General features: G+C 42.6%; 1 protein-coding gene and 1 non-coding gene across 4 annotated transcripts in view; one reads left to right on the top strand and one right to left on the bottom strand.

The window, feature by feature from the left end:
• The window catches only part of MAOB (monoamine oxidase B), a 114,583-nt gene that overhangs the window by 69,165 nt on the left and 31,230 nt on the right, over positions 1-14,188 (bottom strand). The window lies entirely within an intron of this gene.
• LOC113931613 lies at positions 8,712-8,817 on the top strand. Its single transcript, XR_003522780.1, has one exon. It is a non-coding gene; the product is annotated as a U6 spliceosomal RNA (small nuclear RNA).

The raw sequence follows: 14,188 nt of genomic DNA, 5'->3' as shown, positions 1-14,188 counted from the left end.
CAAACTTTACTCAATGAGTTCAATGAGTTATTTTTTGTTTTGTTTTAAGATTTTATTTATTTGACAGAGAGAGACACAGCGAGAGAGGGAACACAAGCAGGGGGAGTGGGAGAGGGAGAAGCAGGCTTCCCGCCGAGCAGGGAGCCCGATGCGGGGCTCGATCCCAGGACCCTGGGACCATGACCCGAGCCGAAGGCAGACGCTTAACGACTGAGCCACCCAGGCGCCCTGAGTTCAGTGAGTTTTGACAAAGTACAAACCTTACTGTAGAGTCCATATATGTCTTTTTTGGTATAAGCACATCCTAGGTGAAGTTTTTTACCCCAGAGATCTTAAAACCCTGCATTTTCGAAACGACTCTTACAGAGTTCAGTAAGATGGTTCTCTTAGGAAAGACAGGAAAACTCTGGTACTCTCACCATGATGACTGGATTTCCTCAGTTCTAATTACTTTCATCATTTGCCTCATGACAGCAAACAAAATCAAGGAAATGCCAAGACGCTGGGCCTTATAGACAAATGAAACAGCTTCTATCTTGTCTTTCAAAAATAATAGTTCTGGGATTTTTAGACCCCCCCCCCCTCCAAGTGCAAAGAAAAAGAAAAAGAAAGAGTCCATAAAAAAAAAAGGAGCTAATACTCATCGAGTGCTCACTACATTTGAGACGCTATTCTAAGTGTTTTAATATACTAATAACTCAATGAACTCTCACCACAACCCATTGAGAAAAGGCACTACTGATCTTCCCCTTTGACGGCCAAGGAGACTGAAACACGCAAGGTCTCACAAGGAGCTTCACTCCAGGGTCAGAGTTCATAAACCATGCGTACTGCTTTCCACGGGGACTCAGAGCCATCATCTTCACAGATCGCATCTCTCACTTTCTGCTACAGGGGGAAATTACATTTTCAAAAGATCTTTTTCACTTTATTTGGCTCAGTGTGTTTTTAAAACACACTTGTATCTTGCGGTTTGATAAGCATCCGTCTAACAGAAAATAGGAGCCCACCGCAAAAGCCAAGGCTTTGTTCGCTGTCTATCAGCGATCCTAAAAGAGGAAACCCACTTTTTAAAAGAGGCGGATCTGACATTTCATTATTTGAGTTCATCTGTCTCTCCAAGCCCTGTCCTTGGAGGCCGGGCAGGGGCTTTGAGGTGGTGGCAGGGTAAGGGTCCTGAAGTCCCCGGCCATCCACACACAGTGTGCACAGCATTGCACAACCCATCATTTGGAAAGATAAGGTTCGGATTTTTAACTCCAGTGCCAATTTTATCTCCACGAGGGAAAAAAAAGGAGAAAATATTTCTATTTATCTATTTTTTGAACATTTCTATTTAGATTCAAAACTGTAGACAATTCAATGCCATTTCTGTTATCAAGCATCAGTTCGACAAATGAAATATGAAATAACATGCAGCCATAGTAACCGCCGTTATCGGGGAATTCAGATGGACCCGCTAACACGCTGAAGCTTAAACAAAGGGATTCAGAATGAAATACAACATCACTCATGCACAGTAGCATTTTCTAGTCCACGAAAGGCACTGTCTTTTGGTCTGTGCAGTTACCCAATAGTATCTGATGTTAAACATGAACAGTTATTAAAACAAGCCAGGGTCTTATCAAACCATTCAATAGAGACTTCTCCGTGCCCAGGTGCCTTAAAAAGTCCTACACAGAAAACTACAAAAATATCTTTAAATAGGGCAAAATGACACTACGTGTTTGGAAATACCTTACAATTGGTCTAATATTCACGGGGTGGGGGGTGGTGAGCGGTGTTCAATTGCTTGTTGGGACATCAACGGGCAAAAACTGATTTGAAAGATAACTGGTCCGGTCCATGTATGGGGGGTTTAAGGAAGTCACTGCAGTTTAGAAGGAGGAAACTTCAGGGAACCTAAGAAACTGAGGATCATTTGGTAGACTTGGGAGTCCAGTCAGGAGGTGATTAAGATTAAGGGGAGCCTTCGGCTCAGGTCATGATCCCGGGGTCCTGGGATCAAGCGCCGCATCAGGTTCCCTGCTCAGTGGGGAGTCTGCTTCTCCTTCTCCCTCTGCCCGCCCCCAACACTCATGCTCTCTCTCTTTCTCTCTCTCTCATATAAATAAATAAAATCTTAAAAAAAAAAAAAAGATTAAGAAGTAGCTCGCCAGAGGTTCCTCACTGATGACTGGGGGAAGGATGATGGTTTAACCGATGGAAGAATAAGCAAATACTGAACTCCACAGAGCCACCCCAGCTTACAACAGGGTTATTTCTCAAGAGTTCGTTCCTCTGCCAGTTGCTGGGAACTTTTTTTTTCCATTTTGCCATGGAACAAAAATAGGAGGGATGATGCATTCTCTGGGAAGTCTGGGAATTTTACAATGCAATACTAGGGTGAAAAAAAGAAAAGAAAAAAGAAACCAACCCCAGATCAGAAAGTAGCAGACATACGTTTGCCTAAAAAACACTAGACGTGACTGGTACTGTTTAAACACTCATGCAATCATTTCCAGACACAAGTGAAAAAACAACAGCAGTTTTTAAAAAAAGAAAATATTCACAGTAGTGACAGCCACCATCGTAAAGCATCGAGCACTTGGTTTGTTCTGGGTGAAACGCTTTCCAAGCAAAGCTCATTGGGTCTTCACCATGTGGGGAGGTATTATTATCCTCATTTTAAAAAGAAAAGAAAAATGGGGGTTTAGAGACATTCACTGACTTGCCCTTGATTACACACTCAGTAAATGACAGGGTCAGAGCTCAGCCCCAAACCTGAACTCTTCGCTACTAACCTTGGACCAAAGAGGAAAAATTAAAAATACAATAACCTTATTACCCTGATTGATGCAAAGTATCTTAAAACATTCTGCTATCATGGGCGCCTGGGTGGCTCAGTCGGTTAAGCGTCTGCCTTCAGCTCGGGTCGTGATCCCAGGGTCCCGGAATCGAGCCCCACATCGGGCTCCCTGCTCAGCTGGGAGCCTGCTTCTCCCTCTGCCTGCCGCTCCCCCTGTTTATGTTCTCTCTTAAAAAAACCAAAACGAAAACAAACAAACAAAAAAAACATTCTACTTTCCATCTAAACACAGGACCCTTAAAGTGTCAGTTTTTCTCTTCAATGGATATTTAACTTTGGTAACCAATTGAGGAGCGAACTTCAAATCACTTTGTACTTTTAAAAAGTTAATTAAACTGGTGCTTGACATGCAGGATCAATTAATATTTCACAAACGAATTACCATTGGCACATTCGGTGACAGCCCCTCTGTGCCCCCGAAAGGCCCCTGATAAGATCATCTCATTTGACTCCAGATGGTGCAGTGGCTACAGTATTTTGGCTCAAAGAGTCTTCCTTGGATGAATGACGAATAGCACGACACATCTGAGTCTAATGCCTAATGCCATGAAATCATAAAAACGTTGCATCCTGGGCACCTGGGTGGCTCAGTTGGTTAAGCGACTGCCTTCGGCTCAGGTCATCATCCTGGAGTCCCGGGATCGAGTCCCGCATCAGGCTCCCTGCTCAGTGGGGGGTCTGCTTCTCCCTCTGACCCTCTTCCCTCTCATGCTGTCTCTCATTCTCTCTCTCTCAAATAAATAAATTAAAAAATCTTAAAAAAAAAAAAACATTGCATCCTTCTTCTCAGGCAGTTTATTTGGAAAAGAGTTTCATCAAAGTGATGATTATCTTGATGACTTGGAGCCCTCCATTGGGAGGAGACATACAAATTATTTTCAATATCTAAAAATTATTAGCATTATTAGCATGCAATGCTTCCAAGTTTTCATGTCATGGAAAATGACCCAAGAGTTGGATGAGGCAGGAGACTGGAAAGTACTGGCAACAAAAGGATGGTTGTTTTTTGTTTTTTTGTTTTCCCAAGGTGTCTTAGGATCGGTGGAAGGGTTAGGACGGGGAAGGAAGAGAAAAATCGTCATCCCCACTTGCCTCATGCTTTGCTTTGTCAACCTGGCTCACGTCCTTCATATCGAAACCTGAATATTTCACGAAACTTTTTCAAAAATGCAAAGTTAATTGTTTTGAAAACATTATGAAACATCAATACTTCAATACCATGTAAGGACTTTTTTTTCTCAGTCTAAAACTACGCACCCACCCCCCAAAAAGTATCATGTTAACCAAAATTGACGAAGAAATTCGCTGTACCTCAAAGCATCTCTAACCTTATAAACGTGGTAAAAGATATAAGCATTCCCCCAGGAAGGATGAAAGCCAAAAATCTGCAAATAGCCCTCGACACCTCTGTCACTTCTGACAAAGCAATGGTTTTATGAGAAATTTCTAGAAACAACCAAGTGACCTTCTGATCAAAGAACTGGGGTTCTTTGATGTCTCTAAAGAGAATGCCTTTTAGTTATTTAGCACAAATACACACACACACAAAGGGCCTGCGGTAAGATGAAAATATCCCCTGTGTGAAATAAATTCATTAAAGGAAAGTGGTATTTGTAGATGGAATTCGGTGGTTAATTGCTGAACTCCAACACGGAGTAGAGAGGCAGGTAAAAACATCACAAAACAGCTAACATTTTGAGCTCTAAGTGTTTTACATATAAGAATTTATCCTTGGGGCGCCTGGTGGCTCAGTCGTTAAGCGTCTGCCTTCGGCTCAGGTCATGATCCCAGGGTCCAGGGATCAAGCCCCACATCGGGCTCCCTGCTCAGCAGAAAGACTCTCTCCCACTCCCCCTGCTTGCGTTCCCTCTCTCACTGTGTGTCTCTCTGTCAAATAAATAAAATCTTTAAAAAAAGAGAAGAATTTATCCTTTCAACAACTCTGTGAAGTGAGGAGATGTAGAAAATGAAGTGCAGAGAGGCCAAGTCATGTGCCCAAGGTCACAAAGCTAAAAAAAAAAGTGGCAGAGCCTGTATTCAAATCCAGACATTTGGACTCCAGATAACAAACATGTCCAGCAGCCTTCCTCACACTAACAGGTGAAACACAGGGAGCCTTCCATTAAACATCACGGACCATACAAGCAGCAGGGCCACTGTGGGCACATTCTGTGCCTTTGTGTAAATTACAAGAAGATGCACACAAACCCCGCAGGTAAATTTCAAAATGGTGTCCTTCTTTCAGTGGAATGCAGCACACATGGGCCAAATGGCTTGGCTGGCAGAATGTGGGCTGGACCGCATCCCCTCTGTCACTGCATCAGCCTGGCCACCTTGTGCAGGGCACCTGCCTGAACAGATTATGCTGTGGCCCTGAAACTCAGAAAACTTATTTCCTGGATGATAAGAATTTAATCATCCGTTCTTTGTCTCCTCAATCCTAGGACACAGTTGGCGCTTAGGTGATTATGGAATGGATTCATTTAATACCCTTCAACAAAGATGACATTAAATCACCTAGTCAATAAATAAATAAATGGCCGTGATGGTGTCTATGTAAACATAATATATTTGATTTAGTGTAAGAAACTAAAATATTTGCACACACTGAAACTGATTTCCTCTGGTCACACCAGCAATGGCAAAGGGGGGCATCTGGGTGGCACAGTCAGTTGAGCGTCTGAGTCTTGGTTTTGGCTCAGGTGGTGATCTCAGGGTCATGAGATCAAGCCCCGTGTGGGGCTCCGTCCTCAGCACAGAGTCTGCTTCTCTCTCTTTCTCTCTCCCCCTGCTTGTACTCTCTCTCTCAAATCAGTAAATAAATCTTAAAAAAAAGAAATGGTAAGGGACACCTTTGACTTTTTCAAAGGGAAAAAGCTGGAAAGAAAGAGCCTGCCGATATTAACCACCTTACATTTTACAGCACTGTAGTTTCCTATATTCACACACATTCAGTCCTTAACATGACCTGTGAGGCTGGCATTATTATTTCTGTTCTTTAGATTAAAAACTGGAGGCTCAGAGAGATTCAAGGGCTTGCTCAGTGTTACCCAACCAGCTATGGCAGAGTTAGAGCTAAAATCCAGTTCTGTTTCTATGTCCTCTATGTGTTTTTCACTAGTCATTTCATTAGTCACTCCTATAATATACACAATGGCCTGTGTTTAGAAAAATTCCCCAAGCATGCCAAGTTTTAAAATTGAAATATATCTTTATTCGTTCTCTTGGAAAGAATACATGGATAAAAATCACCTGCAGCCTGTCCGTGCCCAAAACCTTGAAAGCATATTACAGGACAATCTGAAAGCTTCTAGAGCAAATGCAGTGCCCTCAAGGTCAGCTCCCCTGAACTACAGCTTAAGTGCTTTGGCCAAACGGTTCTTTCTCCTTAAGTACAGACTGACTTTCCCGAGAACGCATCAACCCAACTCTTTGGAAAAGAGAGACAACGTGACATAAACCAAGCCTACCAATGTGTACCGTCATTTCGATCACTGAGAAGCAACGTCTAGGCTTAGGCTATTGACGTCTTGCTCGCAAATATGAAAAAGATAGATTCCAAGCCTTCTTGGAAGCCCTTTGCTCTGCTTTCTCTAAGACAGACAAAATATCTAACAGAAAAAACAAATGACAATCGCTTCCAAAATGAAGGGGACCTTTACCGGAGCCTCAGGCTGTGGGATGATTTATGCTCTTGAAAAGAATAAGAAACATCAAGCCTTCGTGAGTTGCCATAGAAACCTTTCTCCAGATGATACCAGAATGAGATTGCTTCCAAGGCCTTTCAGAATATGTCTAAAGCCATAAAAATTGTTTCTTCATCATGGCTTTATATGTAAATGATTGCATTTTCTTAAAATGTCAGCAATCAGAATAAATCTTATTTCATAACCAAGCTTTTGTCTTTACCCTTTGTTGTTGGAAAGGAGTGGGATAGCTTTTGTATGTTGTAATCAGGGTAGACAAACTTTGTTTTCACTTTACCTCAACATGGAGGCCCATGGAAAAAAATGCAAACCCAGAAATTACAGCTCTGTCTTTTTCAGTTTTTTAAATGAAGACTGTAATACACAAACTTGTTACAGAAAACAAAACTTTTAATTCACCTGCCTTGAATCCTTTTGGAAATTCCATGGAATACGTATAAATAAGGGGATCAAGAGCACACCTACTGTGGTGAGCACTGTGTAATGTACAGAAGTGTTGACTCACTATATTGTACAACTGAAACTAACAGAACACCATACATTAATTATACTGGAATTCAAATCAATTAATCAATCAATCAATAGTAACCACTCAATAATTATAGGATTTTTAGTGAGTTATGGTAATTGAGATCCTAACAATCATTATTACCAAGAACATAATTCTCAGACGAAATTTAAAAAAAAATTTTTTTAAGAAAATTCTATGCCCAACGTGGGGCTTGAACTCACAACGCTGAGATGAAGAGTCACGTGCTCTGCTGACTGACACAGCCAGGCGCCCCAGAAATGTTTCAAATACTATTTATATCGGGAAATAGTAGCGGAAAACAAGGAGTTAAATTTATCTATCCTCAAACATTTAAAAGATTAGTACTATGGAACCAATAACTACTACTAGAAATCTTAGACTGATAAAAGCCGTTTTCCTGAGACATATCTAATCATTAGGATAGAAATTAACTACTAAAAAAAAAAAAAAAACCTTGTTTTTTAAGTATAGAAGGTAATCATAGGATGCCATGAGTTTCCTTGAATGTAACTTGAGGAGGACATATCTCATTGCTGTGATAGTAGCCTTCCTATGGAGTTTTGGACTCACAAACATTTTTTCAGGTAGAATATAAAATTGGAGAGCTATCATTCCCCCTTGGGCTCACCCGCTCCCTAGATCCTAGTCTCTGAAAGAGCTAGGTATTACAAATGCCCTGAAGAGGGTGAGAGGCCTGCTGTAGATTACCTTGAATACTTCTCCACGTACTATATGCTAGCTAACTGAACATGATAAAAAAATAAAATAAAATAAATAAAAATAAAACAAAACAAAAAAACACCTTTTGTCACGAAAAACGAGATGATGAATTTTAGGAATTCGGGAAGGAGAGGATAAAATGTGGGCATGGCCAAGGAAAAGAAGTCTGGGTGAGATGTAACAAGTAACTGGAAGAAATGAAGTTACAAAGGAGTGGTTCATCTATGCCAACGTCTGGCCCTCCCCCTCCATCTTCTGGAAGCCTAGTGTGGAGCCTGGCCCAGAGGCTTTACTTTGTTCCCCCCTAAAACACTCCAGTGAAACCGAAGACAAACGCAGTCAGCTACAGAGGTGTGCAACGACCAGAGTGGAAGGAAAATGTCTCCGGGTTCAAGGACAAGGCAGACCACCACCATTCTGCAGAAAAAGCTCTAGAGCTAATAGGCCACGGCCTGGCTGTATGACCTTGGGCAAGAGTCCTCACGTCTTCCTCGCCTGTGATTAAATGTGGCCCTTCTCATCCTGTGATTAATCTAAATGAGACAGGACAATGATTTTAAGTAAGCTGAGATTTCATAACCCCAAAGCATCTAGCCCAAAGTCTCTCCTGTGGAGCATGAAATTTGGGTGACATCAGTACGTTTTAGAAAAAAAACATGTGACTTTTAGGGGCACCTGGGTGGCTCAGTCAGTTAAGTGTCTGCCTTCGGCTCAGGTCATGGTCCCAGGGTCCTGGGATCGAGCTCCGCATCAGGCTCCCTGCTCCGTGGGAAGTCTGCTTCTCCCTCTACCTTTTGCCCTTCCCCCTGCTCTCTAATAAATAAATAAAATCTTCAAAAAAAATACATGTGACTTCTGTGCTCATGGGGGACAAGGAAATGCTGATTTAAACAAAGCTGGTTTACTGCTCGCTTCGGCAGCACTTACACTAAAATTGGAACGATACAGAGAAGATTAGCATGGCCCCTGCACAAGGATGACACACGAATTCGTAAACAAAGCTGGTTAAGGATAGGTGTGCTAAGGTAGTTTTGGGCAAAAGGTGACCTACTCTGAAATGCATCAAAAAATAAGAGGGATCGATAGAGAGAGAGAGAGAGAGAGAGATGGACAGATGGTTACAATGGAAAAAAGCAAAAACAGCAAAAATGTTAACTATAGAATCTAGTTGGTTGGTATGTGAGTGTTGACTGTGTAATTCTCTGATGATTTTCGTAGTAAGAAAATTCTGGAAAAAAAGTTAAACCAAGTGGTCAGAAGGTACAAACTTCCAGTCATAAAATAAGTCTCGGGGATGTAATATACAGCATGGCGACGGTAGTTAATAATTCTGGACTGATATTGAAATTTGCTGAGAGAGCAGATCTTAAAAGTTCTCATTACAAGAAAAATGCTTCTCTAACTACATATGGGGCATGTTAACTAGACTTGCGGTGCATTTTGCAATATATACAAATAGTGACTCTTTGGGCGGTACACCTGAAACCAATATGTGTTAATTACATCTCAATGTTTTAAAAAACATTGTCCATAAAATCAAAATTATGAAGTTGGTTATTTGAAATTGGAAATGTGTAGATTTTCCTAGATTATATATATTTTTTAATTGCAAAATACTTAAGGTTTGCCCAGCTTAAAGATGGATGAAACACTGTTCAAGTACAAATGCTGAAATGTTTGCTGACCTTTGCTGTATCAACAGTGATTGTTAGTAGTAAGTTGTAATGGTGTCAGTAATGTGCTACGAAGCTACTGTAAAATAAAATAGAAATAAACACACACAAAGTTAGACCAGTTTCTGTTCAGCTGGACTTGTCAGAGACTTTAATTAATATACTGCATGTCTCCATCAGGAGATACTATACTGTCATTTCTTCATCTCTGTAACTTAATGGGGGACAGGGGATGGAAGTGATTTTCTAGAAAGGCAGAAATGTCCCCTTACATATTTTGGGAAACACTACCTAAAGCCACTGGTTCACTTGGTCGGTGTGGCTACAGTTGGTGGTAGATCTGTCACAAAATCCTCCTCTCAGACAAAACAAAACAAACTTCTCCCCTCTTCCTGACTCAACAAATCAAACATTCTCAACCACACCACTGTCCTTAGGCAGCACGTCTTCAAGGAACTGATGTCTAAGCAGGACTTGCCTCTAGAAGAGAGCAAAGCTTAGCAGGCGAGGCACCACGGGGGTAGGGGAGGAAGATGGTGACTATAATGAATTTGGAAAGGGAGCTTCCTGGGGAGGCTGGGCGTGTACTTGGTTCAGCCGAGGTACTGAAAAGCAGGAAATGGTGGAATGGAGAAGGAAAAAGACAGAATCTTACCAAGATAGGAAATAGAAGTTTCCCTCCTAGGGACATGAAGTGCGGCAGGATCACCCAGGTTGAAGGCAGGCCAAACAGAGAAGGGAAGTCCAGGAATCTGGAAGGACCCGGGGCAGGGCCATAGCTAGAGTCTTGGAGAAGGGGGGGAAGTGGGCTGCCACCTCTGAGGTGTTGTAAGTTAGCCAAAGGATAACCAGATGAGGGAATTTGGGGTAGCACGGTGTTAGGGGTTGAACTGTGTCCTCTCAAGATCCATATGCTAAAGTCCTAACACCCAGAACCTCGGAATGGGAACTCATTTGGAGACAGGGTTGTTACAGAGGTCATCGAGTTAAAATGAGGTCATTCAGGTGAGACCTAATCCAGTATGACTGGCGTCCTTATAAAAAGGGAAAATGGGGTGACAGGCATGCACACACAGCAAAGACCATCAGAGGATGAAGCCAGAGGTCAGGGTGAAGCCTCTGAGGGTCAGGGAATTGTCAAAGATTGCAACAAACTACCAGAAGCTAGGAGAAAGGCACGGAGCAGATTTTCTCTCCTAGTGCTCAGAAGGAACAACCCTGCTGACACTTTGGTTTTGGAGTTCTCACTTGCAGGCAATACTTTTCTGTTGTCTTAAGCCACCCAGTGTGTGGTTCTTTGTTACAGCAGTGCCAGCAAACTAATACACATAGGAAATTTTCTTTTCCATATTAAGGTAACATCACTGTTCATTGAACTTACTTTGGGATAGCATGGTGACAAAAGCCCTAGATGGCCGGGTCAGGCTGACATTTCTTACGTGCTGTGGAGCCCTGGGGTGTCGGTGGGGGGGGGGGGAGGGTTAGGCGGAGAGGGAGGGATATTTGCCAGCAGTGTTATTTCAGGACCTGGGAAATGGGGCACTAGCCCAAACAGGTGTTATGTGAGCAGTTGGGTGAGTCTCATGGTAACAGAGCTTAAGGATCTGAGTTTCAGCCTTTGAGCTGTAAGCAGCAAAATAAAAAGCAGGTCTTGCAGCATTCAACACAGAGCAGTAAATATTAATCAGGGTGCATCAATCAACCTAGAACCGAAGTGAGGAATGGAACTTTCTGGAGATGGGAGTTAAGAAATTCCCCTTGCCAAGGTTATACAATTTCTATGCTTCATACAAATTCCGTAGTATTTTTAGAATGTTGAAAATCAAATCTGTCATTAAACTCGACTCAAAAATTAAATGACGGTCGACGCCATTTATGAAACGATTCACCTTCCTGGGAGAAATTCTGCCTTCAGAATCTCATTGCTTTTCTCAGTGCCAAGGAAGAGCCACGGCCCACCCAGACACGAGAAGTTTCACCTGCCAGCTCATGTGCTCCTGGTCTCTGGGCCCTCAGACCAGGAGGGATGGAAACACGGCAGCCAGTCAAGTGTGAACTTAACCAGAAATGGGCCATTCAGAAACGAGTGTGTGGGAAAATGAGTCCTTTTAGGTCTTCACAACCACTTTCAAATAGAAGTCAAAGGGGTGGAGGGAGCAGTTCTGGCATTACAACATTGACCTCAATGTTACAGGCCAAGTACCTTCTGGGTTGTTTGTTTTTAGATTTTATTTATTTGACAGAGAGAGAGAGCACAAGCAGGGGGAGTGGCAGTGGGAGAGGGACAGGCAGACTCCCCACTGAGCAGACTCGATGCAGGGCTCCATCCCAGGACCCTGAGATCATGACCTGAGCCGAAGGCAGTCGCTTAACCCACTGAGCCACCCAGGCGCCCGTTCTGGGTTTGTTTGGTTTTTTTAATCCAACCTGAAAGACTCACGTTGAGACTGTAAGTCGCATCCCGTGTGGACCTAGAGAGTGTGTAGACCTAGAACCACACCGGAGCAAGCAGATGTGTGCTCAGCATCCAGCATATTCGCGTGTGCGCACACACGTGTGCGGAAACTGCACAGCACACATGACCGGGAGTACGAGCTGGGGTTCCGGGCTGACATGGAGATAGCAGGGGCACAAGCTGCCAGTCACTGGGGGATTATGTGTCACTCTTCTTGCCAAAACAGGGAGACGACATACAGCTACTATCCTCATGCATAATTGTTTCGTTTTTTTATTGACTCAACTGGAACAGTCCTTGTATCCAGAATTCCAAACAGGTAAGCGAGGAGTAATAAAGAAAAAGGAAAAGATATGGCTCTCCTGGCATACACCATTAAGGTCAGTGTCCCGTGGGGAGTGTGAACTGATCGGTGCTGGTGGGAGGGAATAAGGGCAAAGGGCAAAGGTGTGTTTTCTCAGAAGCTGTTTTCACATTTTAGCCTTGGGGCTAACCCTCCTCTCCGCTTTATCATCCGCAGCCCAAGATCGGCTTCTCTGGCAGCAGCCTACATGGGAGACAAAATACATCTTCCATCACCGGGGAGAGTCAACAATCCCACCTAGGGTTCAGGAATTTGCCCTCCAGAAAAAAAAAAAAAAAAAAAAAAAAAAGGAAAGGAAAGAAAAACCCCTACAGGACATTTTTAAGAATTGTTCAACTATGTTAATTTTGATAAAAGACCCTGTTGAAATCCTAGTGTTTTAAAAATCCAATGATAACAGCTTTTAATCAAGCTTATGTGTTCCTCTCACTGTACTTTCTCTTATTTGTTCCATTTTACTAAAATTTTAATTATGTGGGTTTCTTTTTCCTTTTAAAATAGAAAGCAGTGGGTCCAGAGCCTTCCCCCTACCACAAGCATCCCACCATCAATATTTACCAGAAAGCTCCTTCCAGCACCTTGAAACGGGCTGCCCACTCTGTGACCATCTCAACATAAAATTGAACTCCAGGCAAAGCTGACAGCCCAAAAGTACTTTCCCAAAATGTGGCCTGTCTCGCTCTGGCCTCTGCCTTCCTAAGGAAAAGCACTTGCTGATGTGGCTACAAAGAATTTTCTTTCACATTCCTAGATGCTCTGGTAAACTACTTCTACCTCACACCTCCTGAGTGCTAGCCCCTGGAAGTTACACATTGCCTGGGCTTCTCAGTTATGGATATTGAGGTTCTGGCAAGATCTTGCCTTTACTTTGCATTCCAAGTTGAGGATTGAAAATCTAAAAGCAGTGGGGAGCAGGGCAGAGTAGGCAAAGTATGAAGTGGGCAGATGTAATATAAGAGGCAGGGCCAAGGAGAGATAAAGACTGTGTGCCTTGAACAAAAGTTCTTAAATCAAATTTTAAGGGAACCTGGGTGGCTCAGTCGGTTAAGCATCTGCCTTTGGCTCAGGTCATGATCCCGGGGTTCTGGGATCGAGTCCTGCATCGGGCTCCCTGCTCAGTGGAGAGTCCACTTGTTTCTTCCTCTCCCTCTGCCCCTCCCCCCCCCACTCATTCTCTCTCTCTCTCTCACACACACACATGCTCTCTTTGGCTCTCTCTCAAATAAATAAATAAAAAGCTATAAATTAAAAAATCTATGAAAAAATTTATAAAAATTTTTAAAAATCTCAAATAAATAAAAATCTATGTGAAAATCTGTAAAAAACTCAAATTTTAAAGCACTGGAAAGCCATCCCCAAATTGTGGAAGACTTGGCCCAAGGGCTACCAGTTTAGAACCTCTGCTATAAGCCAGATCAGAGGTAGGTTGAAACCTCTTCAGGTCCGGCCAAAACCCAGCTTGTTCCTTGATAAAAGACTTAAAAGAAAGCCAAAATAAGCTGGCAGTGTTTGTGAAGACAAGGTCTCAAATGGAACGCAGATGAAATTACTTACATGTTTATTAGATTCAATTCTTTTTAGGGAAAATTACAGTCTAAAGCTCAGTGAGAAATCCTGGATTCAGTTGTCAGGACTTAGTATCAGAAGAGGACCCGCCACAGAAAAATTAACACTGGTGCAAAGATTTACAGAAAAACAAAATATCTATTGCTGTTCGGGTGAAAAATTATTTCAGGGGTGTCTGTAGCTGGGATCCAGTTTCCCCATTCATTTTAGGACACCTGCTCAGTTACCCCAAATCAAAAATAAATTCACGCACTTTTAGCCAGAATATCTAGATTCCGTGTTGAGTGGTGGGCCCCAATCCCTGCCAATCCAATTGTCTCAAT

This window comes from Zalophus californianus, chromosome X (genome assembly GCF_009762305.2).
Source record: "Zalophus californianus isolate mZalCal1 chromosome X, mZalCal1.pri.v2, whole genome shotgun sequence".
Taxonomy (NCBI): domain Eukaryota; kingdom Metazoa; phylum Chordata; class Mammalia; order Carnivora; family Otariidae; genus Zalophus; species Zalophus californianus.
This window is presented reverse-complemented; position numbering and strand designations above follow the sequence as displayed.